Below are 21,978 nucleotides of genomic sequence, written 5' to 3'. Positions count from 1 at the left end.
ACACTTACTTAATGCTGGCTGGAATGCTCCTCATTCCTCCGCAGCAGCAGCAGCCTGACGGTGTCCATTGCTTTGGTGGGGGGTGCAAAGGGAAGTAAAAAGCTGGAGGGGATGCTAAATAATTCACCAGAATGCAGCACTGGAACGTGCTGTTTAGGCTGGGGGGAAACAAGGGGGCTGAGTGGTTGGATTTATTGCAGTCAAGCAGGATATCCCCTCCTTGCACCTCTTAAGGCCTTGCGATTCTTTCTGTTTCTTTTCTGCTTTTATGCAGAAAGCAGCTTGAAACGCAACGGACAAAGTCTGTAGGAGAGAGTCAGGACCCTTGAGCCTGCCTTGCAGCTCCTGTGCAATTGTTGTCTGGGCTCCCCCAGAGCCTCTGCTTAAGCCCCTTAGTCTCTCTTCTTAGCCTCCCTCCAGCCTTCCCCAACCTGGTGCTCTCCAGATGGCTTGGACTACAACTCACGTCAGCCCTGGACAAGTACAGCTTGTTGCGGTCCCAAACATCTGGAGGGGGAGGAAGGCTGACCTACTGCTCTCCCCCACCACCACCACCCAATTTGCTGTCTCTTGATCTCCTCTGAGGAATGTCTCCCTCCATCGCCAGACAGGCTGGGATGGGGCTTCATGTGTAGGATACTCTTTCAGATTTATGCTTGACTGCAGGGTAACCTAGAAAAGAATGGGGATGGCGTGTGGTGTAAAATGTGAATGTGGAAGATTCCTATGAGCATCAGGTGCAGCAGAAACTTGGTGGGCAGGGGGTGCTCCCTTAGCTACCCAGAGAGATGCTAAACCTGAAGTTAAGCAACTTTGCATAAAAGGCAGTACTGCACCATGAATATTCTCGCAGTGGGTAATTATAGCAGTTTTATTTAGATGCAGCCCTTTTCCTGGTCTCTTGTGAGGGTAACATCTTGTCTCTGGTCAGCATGGTACAAGAAAACTCCACATCAAGGCACCAAAGCTTTCCTGCTTCTGGCTATCATCTTCTTTGCTCTCATGTGAGCTCATTATTGGGCCAAGCATGGGGATATGATCCACCCACCCAGCTCCAAGTGCGGCAGTACAGTGGGAGCACAACAGTCCTCCCTCCCCTTGAAGTACTGCAGATTCTAAGAGTTTCAGAAGCCACATCCCAGGCACTAAGGCAAGCCTGGTCCGTTGTGAGGATCTCCTACAAGGCAATCCACCCATTCCTATTATCATTCCTTCTACAAACCAATAAATGCCCTCAGAGTGAGCCTAATTAGGTCAGGGCCCTAGATGCTCCTATGCACAACAAAGGAAGCTTGGTGAACTCAGTTAGTAGTAGCACTGCGGGACACCTTCTTTAAAAGGGCACCTTCTTTAACAGCATTTCCTTCTCTGGCACCTTAATTACATTCATTGAAGTTGTTATCATGGCACAGCCACGGGGAGCTGCTTTGTGAGTATAGAATGAGTGTGCTGCCCACATGCACTAAACCTGGCTCAGATCTGAAATGCCAGAACACCAGGAAGGGCTACCATTCCTGGTTTGACAAGAGGGACCTCAGTTGTCACAGTTGGAGCACTACTTCTCATGGTCATCCTACTTCAGAGGTGGGGAATCTTTTTGGCCAAGGGGGCTAGATTCTTTATCTGTCTCACTCTTCCATGGACTAACTTTGACAGGTGGGCGGGACGGCCCGTTGAGAGGGTAAGACCTACCCACCAGTGTGGTGTAGTGATTAAGAGCGGTAGACTCGTAATCTGGGGAGCCGGGTTCGCATCTCCGCTCCTCCACATGCAGCTGCTGGGTGACCTTGGGCTAGTCACACTTCTTTGAAGTCTCTCAGCCCCACCCACATCACAGGGTGTCGTGGGGGAGGAGGGGAAAGGAGATTGTTAGCCGCTTTGAGACTCCTTCGGGTAGTGATAAAGCGGGATATCAAATCCAAACTCTCTCTCACTCTGCATAAAGAGGGATACACCTTCCCTGTATCCCACACATAGACTGACCCCAGAAGTTTTATCGACATCCCTCCTTGAGAAAGAAATGGGATGGGGAAAGGTGTTAGAATTACAAAAACACTGAAAACTTCCTTCCACCATCTAATGAGAAATCTGACCATTAAATATCTCTAACTCGATTGGTTAGAGTGTGGTGCTGATAAAGCCAAAGTTGCAGGTTCAGTCCCTATATGTAGCAGCTGCATACTCCTGGACTGCAGGAGGTTGAACTAGATGATACTCAGAGTCTATGATTCTAATCCAGAGGTGTTACCTTGCCCTGTTGATCCCAGTCAATGAAAGATTTGGGTGTGTACACACTGTGCAATAATGTGCATTCAGTGCTGGATGCTGGTGCCTTTTCGTAATGCTGCACATACAATGCTATCCCTATCCCTATCCCACACTATATGGCAACCTAAAGCACATTCTACTGGAATGGTTATGAACAGTTTTGTGCCAAGAATGTGCTTCTCAAGTGCTTGCAGCATGCATGTGTGCACAAGAGAGCGCTTTTTCAGGTCACCTGTTGGTACAGGCCTACTTGCTGTTGCAGGGCTGTGCTGCTCCCCCTCATCAAGCTCACCTTGTCTATGAATGAAAGAAGCAAATAGGAAACAGTACAGCAACCTAGCTGTCTCTTTATACCCTTATATAACTTCTGAAAATCATTATACCAGCATTTAGTCCCTCTCTTTCAAAAGGCAGTTAAAAATATGTATTCTTATTTATTTATTCTTATTCTTATTCTATTTATTCTGTGGAAACACTAATTGACAGGAGGGGTATAGAGAACACTATTGACCACTAGTCTGAAAACATGCCCACCTGCATGTAGAAACAGCATTCAAAATTCGCCAGGCACCAGGCTCATTTTGCACCTGGCTATCAGCTACTTGTGACCAAGTGAAGATGCCCGGGCGCTAGGGTCACTTGATGTCTCCACCATCTGGAGGGGCATGCCTGGGAATCCTTGGATCATGACTATTTTCAAACACTAGCAACGCGTCCTGTAGAATTCTGTCTGTTATATTTTATCTGCACAATCAGAATGAATTTCAGGAACCAAAAAGTCATATTGAAAAATACAACTTTTGAGTTGTCTATCCCCTAAACAGCAACTAGGCATTCTGTTTTGGTGACTGTGACCCTGGTTTAAGGAGCCATTTGCCACCTAGCTTATATATTTGAGTTTCTAACACTCTACAAATTGCACAGATGATAACTGCTACTTTAGATAACATTTGTTGTATGAAGGTGTGTACAATTGCAGACCATAATGTACAAAAGCCCACTGGTGGGGGGGGGGGGAATCCCTGTCCACTTCAAAGGCTACATGTGTATACACAACCATAGAAGAGAGGATTATAGTTGGTTGGTTCTGATTTGCTGCAAATGTTCAAACTTCAAAGGATCCTTTGTCAACACAGAGGATTGAAACACAACACAGTTAACTGAATGATGTGGAATTGTGTGTGCAGAGAAATCATTTTGTCACACAATTTTGGACAAAAACAACTGTGGGGAGGAGATTGAGTTGGGTATATTTAACAGTTAGGCCCATTTAATGCTATCTGCCTTCTCTCTTTCTGTAGAACACTCAAACTTTCCTTTGGGCATACAATAACATTGGACATATGTTTAGTTGAATAGTTTATCTACTGTATTAAGCTAACAGTTATGCTAAAGGGAAATGGGATTTTTTCTTTTGAGAAGCTATTGGTAAATGATATCTGGTAACTCAATATGTGAAGAGAGAATTACACATTTCAGGGCAAGGTGTAGATTTTATGCATTTATTTAGTTAATTAGGTGTTCATAATCCATGAAAGGTTTAGATGAAAAATGATGGCTAGCAGCTTTATTCACTTTATTATATATTTATACAATCCACCCTAAGATTCCTAATATATGCTAAATCTAATATTTAAATGTTAAATGCATTGTAATTTGTTGTAATGTTGTTGTTGTTGTTGTTGTTGTTTAGTCATTTAGTCATGTTCAACTCTTCGTTGAACGCCAGGCACTCCTGTCTTCCACTGCCTCCCGCAGTTTGGTCAAACTCATGTTCGTAGCTTCGAGAACACTGTCCAGCCATCTCATCCTCTGTCGTCCCCTTCTCCTAGTGCTCTCAATCTTTCCCAACATCAGGGTCTTTTCCAGGGAGTCTTCTCTTCTCATGAGGTGGCCAAAGTATTGGAGCCTCAGCTTCAGGGTCTGTCCTTCCAGTGAGCACTCAGGGCTGATTTGTAATACAGGTATGCTTATGGAATAGAGGTTTTTTTCTTCTCAAACAGAAACAAAAAGCACAACCACGTGGGCAGATGTAAAGTATAAATTTGGTAATAATGGATACAGCTGGAAGCAATTCCTCTGATCACTTTGGCACTTTATCCAGTTGCTGTAATTGCTGCTGGTTGGATCTGCAAAGGCTTGTTAACATGCTATAATGCCCAAGCAGATTCATACTTTGAAAAAGAATGCAGGTGTTTATTCAGAGAAGCAAATGTGCTGTAGAAATCAGCCCTTAGTCTGATGCGATGAAAAGATGGCTCAAGGCTGAAGGCTAAAGGTATGGTGGCACAATTCGGACATCATGCCAGGCCATGCTTAATGAAGCTTAATCACAGTTTGTCTTCATGTCTGAATTGACAAACTCAGTGGCAGCTTGTGTGGGGGGAAGAACCGTCCTCTTGATGATGGCATTTCTACTGCTTTATCTGGCTTGGGGCGGGTTGGCAGTGCGTTTGGGGACACGTAGTTGCATCAGTGGGACTGTTGCCATCCATCTCAGACTGCTTCAGCTGCACCCACACATTCCCAATCTCACTGCCCCTCTATCCTGGCAAAAATCAACAGCACTAGTGTTAGATTGTGGCTTCAGAGCTGCACCTCAGCATGTACTCGGCTACTGGACAAACCATGGCTTGTGATCTGCCAGCAACCAGAATCAGAAACAATGATTTGAAGTGGGCTGTTAAACCATGGCCCGGCATATTTATATTTACAAACCATAGTTACGGCCATCAGTCTGTCTATAGAGAGGTTGCTGCACCATGGAGACAGGAGTGAACTTAGGAATTTATGAAGCTGTGTGTATGTGTCGTGTGTGTGTGTGTGTGTGTGTGTGTGTGTGTGGGATAACAAAAGGAGACAAACATTTCTGCATCTTGGTTTGCTTGTACATTTTGAGTTCTACGATATGGTAAGCACAACCAATGGTTTAGCGTGATATCTGAACGGAACCAATAACTCTTAAATTGGTTCCCCCTGGTCCGAGTTTTGCATTTTTGCAGTGGAGGAACGATCTTCCCTTAACGGCGACAAACTGAAAGTTTGACAACAAAAACCGCTGAGCCTTGAGCAAACACTTCCTAATTTTGGCCATCTATGAGATAATATTCACTTCCTCTCTACCCCACCCTGCTTTTGCCTGATTTGAAATACTATATTTCTCTAGTTCTTTGGGCAGTTGCCACTGTTGTCCTGCCTGGGCAGCTAAAATATTGCATTGTGCATGTTTTATTTTTGTTTTTGAGAGAAGCGGCTTCTGATCACTGAAGCTAGATCTCTAGGTGCCGCTTACGTATATAAATTTTTGTTTCTCTTTGGCTGTTTCCCAGTGATGGAAACATATGGGACCCACTCTTTAAACCTGTGTCCCATCATGTTGCCTATCTTAAGTAATAAATAAATCTCAAGCTTGTAAAGGTGTGTGGAGGGCAATATTTTGGCAGAAAAGCAATGCATGTGAGAAGCAACAACAATCTTAAAATGTTATCATGCTGTTCAGAACAAACTATATCCTGCAAGATACTAAAACCAATTTAAATTTCATACCCAGTACCCACAGTTTGACAGGCATAGAACCAGGCACAGAAAATAAAATAATGCAAACATGCTATTGGCTAAACACTAAGGACCAGATTCAAATGAGTGGGTTTGCTAGCAGGAGCCCTCACAAGGGCTCCTCCTAGAGTGGTGGGGCTTTCCACTCTCTCCCTCTGTGCCATCCCCATCAAATCAGTCCTGTGGGGGTCGGGATAATCCATTGAACAGTACGCAGGAGGAGGAGGAGATGTGAGGTTCTTCTGCTGGGCAAGCAAAAATACTTGTGCTGTTGAAACTGGTTTAGTGCGACGTTGAATTCTTCCCTCTCAGGTTGTATTTAAGAAAGTCATATTCATTGACTTCAGTGGGTTTATTCTGAGTAGGACTAGCATTGAATGCCACCCTAAGCTTTGACTTAGCAGTGCAAAGCTACCCATGTCTACTCAGAAGTCCCTTTGAGTTCACTGGGGCTTAATCCCCAGTGAGTGGACCTAGGAGTGCAGCCTTTAGCCACCACTGACAGGCACAATGTCAGGAAGTTACACTCAGTCTAGATGTTCTGGTCAGAAGCAGAGCCTGTGACACAGTATTTTTGGTCTTAGAGGTATGGCATGCATGGCATATGGTCAGTTGACAACTTACCTAGTGAAAAATGAACCCTTGTTCGAAACAAAACCCAAACATTGTGAAAGGCCCAATTCTTTTAAAACCTAAATGGACAGGAGGCAGTGGTGCTCCTTATGCTGCTTTGGCAATGATGGAAAGGAAACAACCAGGCCAATGGACATGGACATGGACATGGTAGCTTTCCTCTGCAGCGTCACCAGCAGAGCAATGTCAGAATGGGAAGTGGCCATTTTTCAGGCAGCCTGTGCATGTATTTCTTCTCTTCACATGTTGCCAGAAAGGCGTGGGAAATGACCAAGCTACAGTGACTCTTATGTCCCCATACTGATGGGCCAGAATATACATTGAACCATTATTCAGCTCTGGACTGTCTTTGTTTATGTAAATCATTGTGCTTCAAAAGCTTTTCAAGATAAGTTTTTTTCCCCCTTCAAATTTCACTGTGATTCACACGGAAGGTGTTTGTCTAACTGAAGCCTGTTCTTGATGCCTTAAAACTATTGTTCTCTAAATCATGGCAGCCTGCTGAGAGGACTTGAATATTTAAGTGTTGAAATGGCCCACATGTGTAAATTAGGTTTTGTACATTCCAGAAATTAAACCTCATGTAGATACATTGGGATACATCAAATGTAGATGTTCTTTATATAATGCAAGAATAAATTACAGAACAATTCTCTCCTAAAGCTACCTTATGCCATAGACCAGTGGTTCCCAATTAGTGGTTTGCGGACCCCAAGAGGTCTGTGGCACATACCCATCAAATGGCCAGGATATCCCATTTTGGGGCACCATGCTCTTGCATGGGTCACATGACTCGTGTGGAAGACCCACGATCCAGTTTTGCTCTAGGATGTGTTGGAGGGTATGGTGGCACCATTCACATTACAGAAAGTATCACAGATATATCAGCATTTTCAAAAGTAGGGGTTCCATGGCTTGGCTTATGAAAAACAGGGCGTTCTCTGTACTTAGTTAATTGGGAACCACTGCCATAGACAATTAAGCATGTAGGTTCTTCTGCCCCATCCACATAGTATCTTCTGAACTCATCCCCATTCTGTCCTGTGTTACACTGAATGTACCCCTCTGGATCACGTGACCCAAAATGCTGCCCTCAGAGCAAAGTCCAGGGATGCAGTGGGCACTCTGGAGAGCCCCCCCCAAAAAGAAAAGCGGGTGGCAGTGATGGGCAGGTAGCAAGGCAAGCAAATGGGCATCTGAGGGATGAAAATGACTGCGCCCCAGTCTGCCTAACGGAAGGGACGGCCCTTTGGAAGTGCCATGCTACTGCTAAGCTTTCCACAGGGACCTGGTTGGCCACCATGAGCACAGAATGTTGGACTCGACAGGTCTTTGGCCTGATCCAGCAGGGACTTTCTTATGGTCTTACTTCATGTGTTCTCAAGAGTTTAAAACTGAGCAGCCTCTTCCCCACGATTCACACCTGTCACTTCCATAGTCTAGCGAAGCTCTCTTTCCTACCCTTTCCTCTTGTCTTGTATCCCTGTTTCATGGCATGCTGCTTCCCTTGTGCAATATGTGTGCTGCCACAGCCATCACCTAATCTAGGCAACAGTTGCAGTATGTTCCCGCTCTCCCTTTTTGTCAGAGTAAAGCTGTCTCTTATCGTGCGGCTTCACCGATCCCCGTATGTTCCATTCCAAGTTGCTTGCTGTTTGAATAGTGACAGGCTGCTGCAGAGACTTTGAGGGTCGAGTGTCTCCTTAATCCAGCATCTCTGGACGGATTAGGCAAGAAATCCGCAGAGTGTAGGATGCTGCTCAAAAGGGAAGCATGAGACTGTAAAATTGGAATGGTAAAAGACTGCCTTCTGCCCACATTTAATGCCAGCCATGCTGCACAGAGCAGAATGGCAGGTGTGGTGCTGGAATGAACCCAGAAGCATTTCACAGCTTTGGCAGCTCTCAGACTCCAGCCTGCAACCTAAAACATAGAAATAAGGTTTTGTGTGTGTGTGTATATATAGAGAGAGAGGGGAGTGTGTGAGCATGCTTGGATAGCATTTAGCCACCCAGATGATTGAGGTTTCGGGCTCTTTCCTCCTATTGCTTTGGAACTGGGCACAGGATTGCCAATGGCATGCCAGCAGCCTTGGGATTGAGCTGGCATCAATTCCAAAGAAGCTGCTTGGGGGCAAGAATTGGTTGAGGGGCATTGGGATCCTGCTTTGCTAGCACTGCCGCAAGTTCTGAATTTCTGTGCTTGTTAGTATTGTGTGCCTAGGTAAATGGATCAGATTTCAAGGGAAATATTTCCTTATTTTCCGCTTCTGTCACTTTGTGGTACTACTGGGGAGGGGGAGAGTTTGTATTGCAATGGTTAGGAGCCAAGAGAAGGTCCCCTTTCCCAGTATTCGCTCACATATGTTCACATTGATGTATTGCAGTAAGCTAGGCATAGCAAGTAGCAAATGAATAACAGGCCCTCTGGTTTCCTATTGGACTTTATGTGAGTGAGTGAATGAGTGAGTGAGTGAGTGAGACAGACGGACAAGGCAGGCAGGCAAGTACATCTAGCTTATCTAGCTGAAATGGGAGTTCAGATCCCACCAGGGAGCTTCCTAGCTTGGCAGAAGGTGCTCCCGTGTTGAAACAGCGTGGTAGGCTTGTGGTGGATCACACTGGCAGTCATGTTGCATTTCCTTTCCCTCACATCCTTCCCTGGGTTGTGGGGAATTTGCAATTCTATTCCAGTTTCTCCCTTCAGCTACTTCCCAGGCAGATGCTGTCTATGCATTGCCATGGCAACGCTGTGTTCGCCTCTCCATGGAATTGCATGCTGGAAAAATATTAGTTTAAAAACTATGCAGTGTTTGTATTGATGGAAGCCGAGGTTGTTAGCAGGGATGGATCATCCCAGGCATGAAGGAAGCCTCAATAATGGGCAGTAAAGCAACAGGATTTGCCTCCAGGGGACACTTCCCAGCAGCAGGTCGAGTTGCTCCCTACAAATACAATTCTGCCCTCTGTTTTATGGCACATTTTAAAATATAGATATATACTTGCCTTAAGTGTGCCACAGTGGCCCTTGTAAATGTAGCTTAGCTGCACGTACTTTGAGTAAGTGTGAAAGGGGTTTAGTTATTATTTGTATTTCATTCTTTGGGGAGTGCAGAACAGGTTTTTTCTTAGCCCACAAATAACCCTCTGGGCAAGGCTTCTTAGCCACTGAACCACACATTGTTTCTTAAATGTTTTTTTCAGTGCTCTTTCCATTTCAGCAAAAAAAGTTGCTTGTAGAATAGATCAACAAGCCTTCCTCCAGCTTCTTCTTCTTCTTCTTCTTCTTCTTCTTCTTCTTCTTCTTCTTCTTCTTCCTCTTCCTCTTCCTCTTCCTCTTCCTCTTCCTCTTCCTCTTCTCCTTCGAAATGTGTTTTGTTGGTTTTCCTGAAAACATACAAGAAAATCAACATAGGCAAGTAAACACACAACCAGCCCCAGCTCAACTTCTCGAAGCAGGAGCTTGGTTCTTGAAACTGCCTGTTTCAGCTCAAGTTGCATCCCCCAAACTGAGAAAATCTGTTAGTTCTATACTGGCCATGCTGCGCCTTTCAAGACAGCTAGTCAAAGCACATGTTGGCAGAGGGAATGCTGCTACTTAGCCTGGTCGTGTGTGTGTGTGTGTGTGTCACAGGGACAGGATCTGGATGAATTTTGAGTGGAGGGGTAGAAACAGTGATCACTTTCCAGGGAGGGATTGCCAAGGGGAAGCAGCTGTGATGTGAGAGCCAACAGAGAATGAGCTTTCTGTGGGTGGACGGTCATAATCTCTGTCAGTGCATGTGCGTGTGTATGCTCACATGTATGTATGGAACCATTACCAAATAATAAAACTTTTATTTGTAACAGTAATGGATTTTATTACACCTATGGCTCCAGTAAACATTTCATTCATCCAAATTAACCCTTGGTGATTTCCTAATGAATATTGTGGGCCTATTGTCTGCTGTTCTACCTACAAAGCAGATACTGTGGTCCCCAGACGTGGCAGTTTGTGACTCTGCTGCAGAGTGCGTTTGCTACACCATTTCTTACAGCAACACTACGAGGCATTTCTCCAATGATTTTGAGCTTCTCAGTGAATGGGACTTCAGTTGCTGCTTGCAGCAAAAAAAAAAAAAAAAACAAGTTAAAAGAACTGGCTGCAATTCTCCCTACCATACTCCATATGTGTGTGTGTAATTATTTTATTATTTATACCCCACCCATCTGCCTGGGCTGCCCCAGAGACTCTGGGTGGCTTCCAACACATATAAAAACATAATAAAACGTCAAATATTAGAAACTTCCCAATACAGGGGTAATAATTATAATATATTATAATATACAATATAATTATTGGATGTGGGGGGAGGGGAGTGTGTAGAATCCCTATACAGTCGTACCTCAGAAGTCGAACGGAATCCGTTCCGGAAATCCATTTGACTTTCAAAACATACGGGAACCAAGGCTTGGCTTCCGATTGGCTGCAGGAAGTTCCTGCAGCCAATTGGAAGCCGCGGAAGCAGCGTTGGACATTTGGGTTCCAATAGAACATTCGAAAACCAGAACAGTCACTTCCGGGTTTGCGGCATTCGGGAGCCAAAACATTTGACTCGCAAGGCGTTCGACTTCTGAGGTATGACTGTATGCGTTTATCTCTCTGCTTTACAAAAGCCCCTGCCTGACATTTATTTAGTATATTTTATCTGTAGTCCGTCCATCGCCAGAGGATCTCTGGGCAGTGCACATGGTGGTTCTCCCCATGCTATCTTCTGAACAACCCTGCGAGGTAGGTTAGTGGGAGACAATGACTGGCTGAAGCAGGCCTAGGTGTGTTCATTATAATGTGCGTCCTGAGAGTGCAGCTGTATACACAGGGCTCTCTGCTATAAGTTCATTACAACATGTGCAGAGAGCCTCAAATGTGCAGCTGAATGTGCAGAGCTTGCTACGCACACAGGTCTGGTGAGGTGCCTGCCATGGCAGTGTTGCTCCCTCCTTACCTGCAGACATTGAGTTCCGGGTAACGTTCTATAAAGGGCAGAAGTTTAGGTTGGCAGGGTGACAACAATATCTCCAAAGTCAAGGGGAGTGTTCCTTGCCCTCTCACACTGGATGTGACCTGTTCCCTACTTTTTACCCCTCACACCAGCTCCCTTTGATGGAGTCATCCTTAATAACTCTGGGTTCTGACACTTGCTGGTTGACGCAGGCCCTTGGACAAAGCTAGAGACTGTACCTGTAGCTGTTAGACCAGAGCAGACAGACGAAAAGGCAGCCAGGTGTAGAGAGGAGCTTCGGTCTAGAAGACCGACAAACCTGAAGCATCGAAACCTTTAGTTTCTCTGTTGCTGAAGTGAGAAATTATTGGGCTGAGAGCAGGTCTGCTGCAATGTGGTTTCTACTTGAACTTGAGGACAAAATCACTGGGCAGAAAGAGATCAACTAGCTTCTATAAGAGGCATCCCCAAACTTCGGCCCTCCAGATGTTTTGGACTACAATTCCCATCTTCCCCGACCACTGGTCCTGTTAGCTAGGGATCATGGGAGTTGTAGGCCAAAACATCTGGAGGGCCGCAGTTTGGGGATGCCTGTTCTATAAGAAGGCCCAGGTACATGTGGGTGGTTCTCTGTCTGGTGTCAAACAGCACCAAAATCTGAACACAGTGCCTGAAGTCCTTGCTGCTCAGTCATTCCCTCAGCACAAAAGAGGCAACTCCAGACACCTGTCACACGCAGTGGCTTTTTTTTTCTATTAGGGATTCTGGTAGTGGAGCAAGCACTTCAGAAGAGCAACCCCAGTTAAATAGAGCAGTAGGGTTGTACGCAGAGAGTGACTCCGTCTCAGTTGCCAAAATCAGAAGGAGAGGTGGAATCTTTTCAGGCAGTCAAGGGGAAGACAAGTTCATTGGCCAGATGGGGAAGTGCAAATGGCTTTTAAGCATCTGGTGTCACTAGGCAGGAGACAGGAACAGATGCAGAGTTTACTGGGGGCTTCTCTGTTCCCTGGAGAACTGCCAGAGGTGAGCAACTGAGGAAAGAGACATAGCTGTGAGACCCATTATACCGTAAAGCATTTGTGTGTCTGGGCTCAGCTGATGGCATCCCCATTGCCTGTGGATGACTCCAGCCCTGAAACAAAAGCTAACCAGAGCATTAGTTTTCCTTGTGAAGATGTGCGAGATGAAGGAAGAACAAAGAGAGCTCTGGGAGGATAGTTTTAGGCTCCCTGGATGGGTTGTTTCTTAACTCTGCCGCTTTCTCATGATATGGACAGAGATAGAGGGCCAAAGGAGAAGTGAGGCAGAAAATATGTGAACAGGATCTCTTGAGAGGGTTTCAAAAGAAAAAAAGATCAAAGACTCTCTGTGTGTTTGTTTTGGGGAGGGGACTGAAATCATGGTGCTCTGGAAGGGTTTTTTGTTTTGTTTTTAAATGCCCTCCCGGAAGCATTTTCCTGAGGTGGAGAGAAAGGAACAGAACCTGCCATTTCCCATGCAGGGCAAAACATACAAGGGCCCTAAGGTTCTTCTCTTCGTAGGGCCTTGTTGCCATAGAGACAGGGTCATTCAGTCCTCAGGAGACAAGGGTAGAGCTGCTGTTCTCTTAAACTAGGAGCAGGGAACCTCAGGCCCAGGAGTGAAATGTGGCCCTCCAGGCATGTCTATCTGGCCCATGGAACTCTCCCCAGCCACACGCCTCACAGGCCCTGCTTGATTCCCCAAGTGCTTTGACCTGGTTGAAGTGTAATGTAAGAAGATTCCCCTGACCAGCCAGGTGCCTGTGTGAAGCCTGCAAGCAAGTAATGGAGCGCAGCAGCAGCAGCAGAAGCACTCTGCCCACTTGCAGTTGCCAGCAAGTGGCTCAGAGGTATCTGACCTCTGGCCTTGGAAGCAGAACATAGCCATCATGGCTAATAACCATTGATTCGCTTGTCCTCCACAACTTTGCCTAATCCTCTTATAAAGCTACCTCTTGTGGGAGCAAGTTCCCTAGTACAGTACTGAAAGAAGTAGTTCTTTCTTTTATCTGCCCTGAATCTTCCAACGTTCAGCTTCAGTAGAGGTCTGTGAACTCTGATTCCACAAATGCCTACAATGCTCTGATAGTAACTCTTGCATGTGTGGATGGAGGCTAGGGTGTGTGTGTGTGTGTGTGTGTGTGTGTGTGTGTGTGTGTGTGTGTGTGTGTGTAGAGAAATTAGTATATTCTGCAAAGGTATAATTTACATCAGACACGCCCACTTTTGCCTCTGGCCCCGCCTACCACTGGCCTGTGTTTCCTCCACAGAAAAGTTGCTCAGAAAGGAATGCAGCCCTCAGGCTGCAAAAGGGTTCCTATATCCCTGGTGACCACATAAATGTTACCCCAAATGAGGAAACACAACACAAAAAAGAGGTCAATTCGCACTGCGAATTTAGAAATAGTTGCTCTACTTTAAATACATCTAACCATATTGAGGAAAGCTCTGTCCAGGTGATATGTGACCTCTAAACATAGGACTGTGTTGTATAAAGTAAGACACATGGCCACCCTAAACAGAGATGGACTTTATATCCAAATAAATTGCATCCTATCAACAAGACTAATTGTACTTTCTGCCTGCATCTGCTGTACTTTGAGAAATGCAGTTTCTTTCAGAGGCTCAATGAGTTTGCAGTGCTCAATGAGTTTGCAGAAGTGAACCTGGCGGGATGAATCTATGAACTGCATCCATTAAAAAAAATAATGGTTCACAATCTGCCGTCTTGAAAATTCCTTGCATTTTGTGAATGATACTTGTTCAAACATTTCTGCAGTTACTTAATGGTAGGGAGATCAAGAAGACAACCAAATCTGATATAATCTTGCTTAATCTACTTCCTGGAATGCAACCTCTCTTGGTAAGGGAGCAGGAACAATGGCTTTTGTTAACACCTTTGGTTTAATCCCGGGGTTTGTTGGGGGAGAATGGCAGTGGGCTGTAAGGGAAGGGTAGCTATTTCAAAGCATACCTCCCTTGTACAGCATAGGACAGTAATGTGTGTGTAAGAGAGAGAGAGAGAGAGATTATCATGCTTGCTGCTCTTTGGAGACTGAAGACAGAATATCGCCTCCCTCGGCACCAGGCAAACGGGAGCCATTGCGGTGCAGTGGTTAGAGTGTTGATCTAGAACGGGAAGACCCAGGTTCAGAACCTCACAGCCATGAAGCTCATTGGAGATCTTGGGTCAGTCACTACCTCTGAAAACAAAGCATGTTCAGCTGCCTTGAATTAATAATAATAAAAAGTGAATGATCCTGAATCATTCAGTTTGGCCAATTCTTGGTATCACATTTTTGAAGAGTTTGATGCTTAGTGACATGCCTAAGAGTTGCTGAGCTGGATGTTGGAATGTCTATAGTAAGGACAGCCAATGTTGTGCCCTCCCAATTCCCATCATTCTTTACCGTTGACCATGCCGGCAGAGGTTGATGGGAGCTGGTGTCCAACAACATCTGGAAGGCATCGCATTGTGTTTCCCTCGTCTAGAGGATCAAATAAGCCTGTCCTAGTGCACATTGATCAGTCCTCCAGAATTATCTGGGAGCCTTACCAGGTCCCCCCCCCTATCATTGCACAGTTATTGTGGAATCCAGACATCAAGTGCTTCTTTTCTGAGTATTCACTTACGAGTTTTCAAACCACAGTATATAGGGATTCTTCTCTCCAGCCAATGCATCAATTTGTTGTAGTTAGTGTAGTGTGGAATCCTCCTACAGAAATATTACCCTCCCAAGCATTATGTGGGAATGGATACTGTATAGCACTGTTGGGTTCTCAGTTGTTGCTCAAATCTGCTGTCCAGATGCTAACTGCTGATGGGCCACTTTGAATCTTTTGCTCTCTCTCCTTATGGCTCATTATCTTCAAACTGGATTTTCGGCCAGACACTCCTTCAAATTGAGCGCTGTCCTCTGGCAGCCCTTTAAATAGCGACACTCTTATGGAAAGTAGGACATATAACCACCCATCCAATCATGGATAGTCCACCATAGTGTCTAATTTAGCCCTGACGTCAAAGAAAGGCTAAAGGCAAGAACTTCATTGCCAGGAATGATATAGTGCATAATTTTATCTGTAGAAGTGTACTTGATAATCCTTATTGTTCTCTGCCACATTCAAAGGATGACATGGGCTGATACAAATGTTAGTCTTTTTACAGATCCTAATGTGGTTTCGGGAGAAGTACTGTGAATGATAAAAGGATATTTGACTGCATTATTCAGTTTGCAGAAAGCTGTACACTGTAACCAGAGGAGACTATGAAGCTTATTAATTGAAAAGATTATTATGCCACCGTATAGCCAAAGAGTCGAAGGCAGATTACAAAAAATTAAGATGAAAAGAGCAACAATAGAAAGTATGCACACGAAAAGCTGCACAGTTATAAGTCAGAGTTTAAAATAATCACGCTGGAAAAGCTTGAATTTGGGGGGTGAAGTTGGCTTCCTGTCGCTCAGAGTGGTGACAATTCCTGTCACCTTTCCCCCTCTCCTGTAGTTATGCACTCCACTTCATCTTATTTTGCTCTATAATATTTTTCATACCTATCACTTCTGAATGATCTTTGCTTCAATGCATATTAGGTGTAATGTTAGTCGCCGGGTTTGCAGGCCTTCCTCATTAATCATCCATGTCTTAGGGTGCATTTTAAATGGGTTTGGGTAACTGGAATATGCTAATTTCATGATTTATTTAAAGCGTGTATGCAAAGGTCTGTGCTGGGCTTATCACTGCTCATCCCTAATTGAATGCATGAGTTTGGGAGGACCTGCAGGAGGATTCAGTGCTGTGCCACAATCGCCAGGGCTTGTCAGGTGCACAAATTCTAGCCAACATCAGTCTCGCAGTAACTCCCCCCTTTTGTGCCCCAACTTCCCCTCTTTCTCAATTGCCAGAGTCATTAATTCAGTCACTTTATACACCAGAGAGCATTGCAGTCACAGTGGGAAAACCCGGTAGTAAACGCTGTAGAGACCAGAAAGTCTTGCCTGCCTCCCATTATGGCTCTCACGGTTTGGTGCAGTTTTTGAGGCTTAATGTTTTATGGCAGAGCTGGAACAGTTTAATAACCTCATAAAACCTAATGGAGTGTTGTGTGCTCATACTCAGTGGTTGCCAGTTACCATTTGCTTGCCCATTGTCACTTGCAGCTAGTGAAGGCAGTGAATTTGGTAGTATATGGGGAGGGGGTGGGACACTGTAACTAGGGATACTTCCCTGACAGGTGAGTGAACTGCGGGCAAAGGTGAACCTCCTAAAACCAGGTAACCCCTTTCTTGCAGTTTTTTCATAGCATCACATTCATTCCTTACTTACACACGTTCATTCTTATTATCTTTGGTCTTTCTGTCTGGGGCTTAAATTCCTGCAAGCTCCTGCCCTGGATCATCAAGCCTTTGCTTTTGATATTAACCAAACACTGCCTTATAGGGCTAATGGTCTCAATGCAAGAGCAAATGTTGTGAATATTGTTTTATTTGGGAGAAGCACGTTTTCACCGCCATCCTGCCTCATTTATTTCTCTCTCGGAAGAAACACTTGCAGCGCTTCCTGATTACTCGATAATCAGGTAATTTTGCTGTGACTGCGACTGGTTTCTGTGTCACTTGCCCTTCTCCTGTTTCAATGTTTTTAAAATGGCATTGAAAAGTTTTCAGCTTGTCTATGTTGGGGTTTTTAAAGTGCCATGAATAGAAGGCTGTTCTTTAAATAAAACCATTTATTGTTGTTAATTATTAATATTCTGGATGATAGCAAGTTGGGTTACATCAAAATCAGCTAGAAAGATGGCCTTGATGGTTAATTAGAGAGGAAGAACCAGCCCCATCGTCAGAGAAAAATAATAATGAGGGAATTGATCCATGGGAAAATTCTCAGTGCCCTTTGGAGAGCTCATCTATATTTTAGGAAGCAGCTGACTGGTTGCTGCTTTGGTATTCTTGAGAAATATCAAGAATAATGGTTGTTATAAAAAGAATCTCCTGAGTTATACACAAGGGTTTGATAGGGCTAGCAATGATACTGCCACTACAAAAAGCATTTTGAAATGGACTTACATATGCTAATGGGCAAGTTCCTTTTACAGCCTGCAACCCCTTCTCATTCCCAATTTCCTTTTGGAGCATAAGAGATTGAGCCAAGCCAGTGCCAGCGTATTGAGAGGTAGTTTTCTGAATCAGTTCGATTCTTTAAATTATCCTTGAATATATTTAGCCAGAACTGTTGAATTTTCTTTTCCGAAAACGTTGCGGTTCTGCTGAATGTATCACCTCTCAGACTTCAGACACCCTTAATAGGATTGCCAGCTCTTGCCCAAGAGGCTACACTTCTTGCTTCAGTACCAGGTTTCACAGGCCAATTTAGGAAAAGTCGTCTTCTGCCACTGTGCCTCGCCATTCCCTTCCCAGCTAATTCTGAGGCAAAAACAGTAGTCCCACTCACAACAGCAAGCAGGGAGGGCAATACCCAAATCCTGCTTCTCTGACCTAGAGATATTAATATGTCATTAATCACAGTCTCCAGCTCAAGAGCTGCAGCCCTAAGGAGAACTGGCAAACTCCATCAAACCTACAAAGGATTAAACAAAATGCTTGTGTCACAGAAGTAGGCAAAACTATGCAGACCACATTTTCAACTCTCAAAGACTGTATATATTGTCACTAGGTAATAGAGGTGGAAGCTGTTGGAAAAGATTCTACCACTGGTGATAGCAAAGTCTGACATCCTTTTCTTCTATGGAGAAGTTGTTGTTTCGTTTCATAGCCAAAGAAAAAAAGTTGCCATGCCTTCGATGTGTCCATGAGCTTCCTGAATCTCATTACTGTACATGTTTTTGAGAGAAGGCTTCCTCCACCCACCCTTTCATTCGCCCCCCCCCTTTGGTCGTGGTAGAGGTATGACTTTGACAGACTATAATTAATATCTGAGAGATTGGTGGGGACCTGGAGGTAGAAGAACCACTATTGAGTTAAATAGCCCTGTTGTTGTGACATCATTGCAAATAAGCTTTCACCTGCTGCTAACTCCCTTCCGTGTTCTCAAGGCCATAATTCAATGGAACAAAGAAGCTTTGGGAGCCACAGATCTAGGGCAGTCATGGACACACATGTGGGGTGCAGAATTGTGAATGAGCTGTGGGGACACTGGCCAGTTCAAGGGCAAACTGTGTCTTGTACACAGGACAGAAAGTCTGCCCCTTCTAATGGATTTTATCTGAACAGAAACATCTGGTCTAAAGATATATGCGTGGAGCAGGGCAGGTACTATCTATTCATAACTGAAAATACTGTAACCTGTTCTGAGCTCACAGAATAGGGAGGAAGCCTAAATATATTATTAATCCATCTACATTCTTTGCTGATGGGGAGGAATAAGCCAGTGAATCCTCGGTCTATATCCCTCTTGTATGCCTGTAGAGGTAATAATGTTGAAATGTATTGAGGTGCCTTCTATATAGAGAGGCAAATATATTTGATGTGCCTCATGGCTACAGGCCTGGAAGACTCCAAGACATCCACTCCAAGCATTTAAAGCACTCTTATGTCACTTCAAGTCATGGCTTCCCTCAAAGAAGCCTGGGAACTGGTTAAGGGTGCTGAGAGTTGCTAGGAGAACCTTAACCAGCCCCAGTTCCCAGGATTCTTTGGGGAAAGCCACAATGGTTAAAACGGTAAAAAAGTGCTTTACATGTTTGGTGTGGATGAAGATTTGTGTTGTTTTTGCAAGTATATGATTGTATGTCCTTATAATATCAGGAAGCCGGGAAATATTAATCATTGGCAAAATGTAATCTATTGTCAAAGGGGTTCATTTTGACATTTCAGTGTCAAGGAAAGTGACAAGCAAAACATCCAGGGCTGTATTAAACCAGATTGTTTCATTAGTGAAAACCAGCACAATGATGCGAGTGCAATTGGACCCTGCATCCCTATGTCATCCCCAAATCTGCTCTGGAGGGTCAGAAATGCTTTTAGTGACAGAATGAGCACCTTAGCATGCTAAAACTCAGGAGTTACGCTGCATTCACTTGGCATCCTTACTGAATTGACAATCAGGTGCTTTTCAGAGAAATGCACTCTGACACCAGTAACTTAATAGTCACATTGAGATAGGAAACTGGAGCAGAGGGGTGGGGGGTGGGGTAGCCTGCACTGAGGGGGTAAAACAAAAAGATTCAGCTATACCAGAAAATATTTGATTCCCTTCTAGCAATGGCTGCCCCGAGCTGGGAGCCCCGAGCCAAAAGGTTGTGCTTTTGTAATTGAAAATGTAAATTTCTTAACGTTGTGGCTTATGATCTACTCCGGCATTTGTGTGTGTGTACATGACTATGCTTCTGCCTGCACACCTGCAGCTGAGTTCACATGTGGCACCCAAGACAATAGGCACATCTCCTAGATGGCCCCTAGACACCACAAGCAATATAAATGGTAATTTCCTGATGAAGTCATTTTGTTTGGAGTGGCTGGTTTACCCCAGAAAGCCCTTGAACACATGACCCTGATTTTTAACTGCTATTCCTCCTTCCATATGTGATTGAGCATAGGGCTGTGCATTGAGGCACCCACTGAGGCGCACAAACATTAGAACAGTTTCAACAGCTGCAACAAACTCTTTCTCTCTCTTTCTGGCAGTTGTCTTGACTGCTGTGATGTTCTCTTGAATGGCCTTTTCGATTCCCCTGTCTCTGGAGGTTCTGAGTCTTTTATTGGCACGGTTTAAATTTCTCTTCACAACATGCCAGCAAGCAGCAAAACACTGTTATTATGATCCTGTGCGCTTGAGGACAAGATTACCTTGGCAGTTTCCCCTGCCTTATAAATGTTGCCAGTGGGGGACGACGGCAACGGCTAGCTAGATTTTTAACATGGCCTTAAAAACTGTAGGCTGTTCTTTCCTTTGGCTATCTATGTTCACCTTGTATGTTTTCATCCTGAGCTAGATTGACAATATCCCTAAAAGAACTGGGAGTTCTTCCCCATTTAAAAGCAAGAGGCAACAATTCAGTAGGTGTAGTTTTCCCCGTCAATGATGGGAGAAGTTGCACCTGTCTGACTTACGTTTTCCTCAGAATTCTTAAAGGAACAGAAGTCTTTCCCCTTTTGGAGCAGGGGTAGCTAATGGGGGTGTTTCCCAGATGTTGATGGACTACAACTCCCATCAGCCCCAATCACTGGCCATGCTGGCTATGGAAGATGGGAATTGTAGTCTAAAAACATCTGGAAGGCACCATGTTGACTATCCCTGTTTTGGATACCTTTACCTTTAGCTGCTCCCTATTTCAGGAACTGAAAGGAACGGTGGCTGTAAAATGCAAGTTTTTGCATCTTGCTCTCTATTTCTGTGGAGAAGACCGAGCTCCAAATCATTCAGGTTGCTGAGCAATTACATTCCCATCAACTGTCCTGGGGAAAAATGGGACACCCCATATTTCCTCACGAGAGGACGGCAGCCATTTTGGCCGCCACGGTTTTGCACAATTTCGGGCCACACTCTCACCCTGAAAAGGCGCTTTTTGGGGCAGCGCTTTTGTGTGGTGCCCCAAAATGTGCATTTTTGGGTGTCGTGTCTGGAAAAAATGGTGTTTTTTTTTGGGTGATGTGACTTGCTCAGAAGTGCACTCCTGGAAGATGGTGTTCCAGATTGGAGCCGCTATGTATTGGTGGGTATGCGATTAGCCTTTTAGCTGCCTCAGGTTCTTATTATGCCATGCATGTTTGTCACTGTAGTTTGCATAATTGCAGCAGGAATGAGTGTAGGTTTCAGCCTGACACAAAAGGGCAGGGAGCAATGCTTGTTCACCCCATCCATTCAGGGTGGTCCTTCCTGGTGTCTTGGAAACGTGCTTCCCCGTTGCACCCGCACCAAGCAGTCTCATAATGAAAGGAGGCCAGCAATCTTTGTGATCGAATGGATGCAATTAGCTGCCGTTTCAGCTGGACAATGAGGTCTCTCCGAGGGATGATGCTTGCTTGTTTCATGGGCGAAGCCATATCCATAGTCTTGACCCTACGCAAGCCAAGCATACAAATCCGTTTGTGGAACAGTCTGGCTGAGGTGGAATTGCAAAGAAATTGTCCCAGGACCCTCCTATCTGTAGGCAGTGGGTTGAAGCTGAGAGTGGGAAGAAAAGCCGGTGCTGTGTATGTTTGCTCTGACGCATCCAAAACTCCACATTCATCACAGTTGGAAGAGAGTTGGCATTGCACACAAAGGCACTTCCTCCAGCCATGGCAAGTAATTAGTGGTTCCCTTTGTGTCAGTCTCCTTTGCTACCACATTGGGCTAGAAAAGATATCTTTGAACACCCAGAGCCCTAAATGCATACCATATAGCCATACATTACACACCTAAAGTTTCACATACTTAACGCTGTCTCAAAACAGACTCTTTGTATATCCCAGATCCCATCTAAAATCTCTCCCTGGTCTATCCAGGCTCTGGTTTTCACTCCTGCTCAAACCAGTCAGGTTTTTCCTTTCCTTTCTTCTGTTGGTGAACCTTACCTGTCCTCCC

At 44.8% G+C, this 21,978-nt stretch overlaps 1 protein-coding gene across 3 annotated transcripts in view; it reads left to right on the top strand.

Annotated features, from left to right (window-relative positions):
• SLIT1 (slit guidance ligand 1) overlaps window positions 1-21,978 on the top strand; it is a 124,924-nt gene that overhangs the window by 1,954 nt on the left and 100,992 nt on the right. The window lies entirely within an intron of this gene.

This window comes from Zootoca vivipara, chromosome 5 (assembly GCF_965207765.1).
Source record: "Zootoca vivipara chromosome 5, rZooViv2.hap1.1, whole genome shotgun sequence".
Classification (NCBI taxonomy): Eukaryota; Metazoa; Chordata; class Lepidosauria; order Squamata; family Lacertidae; genus Zootoca; species Zootoca vivipara.
This window is presented reverse-complemented; position numbering and strand designations above follow the sequence as displayed.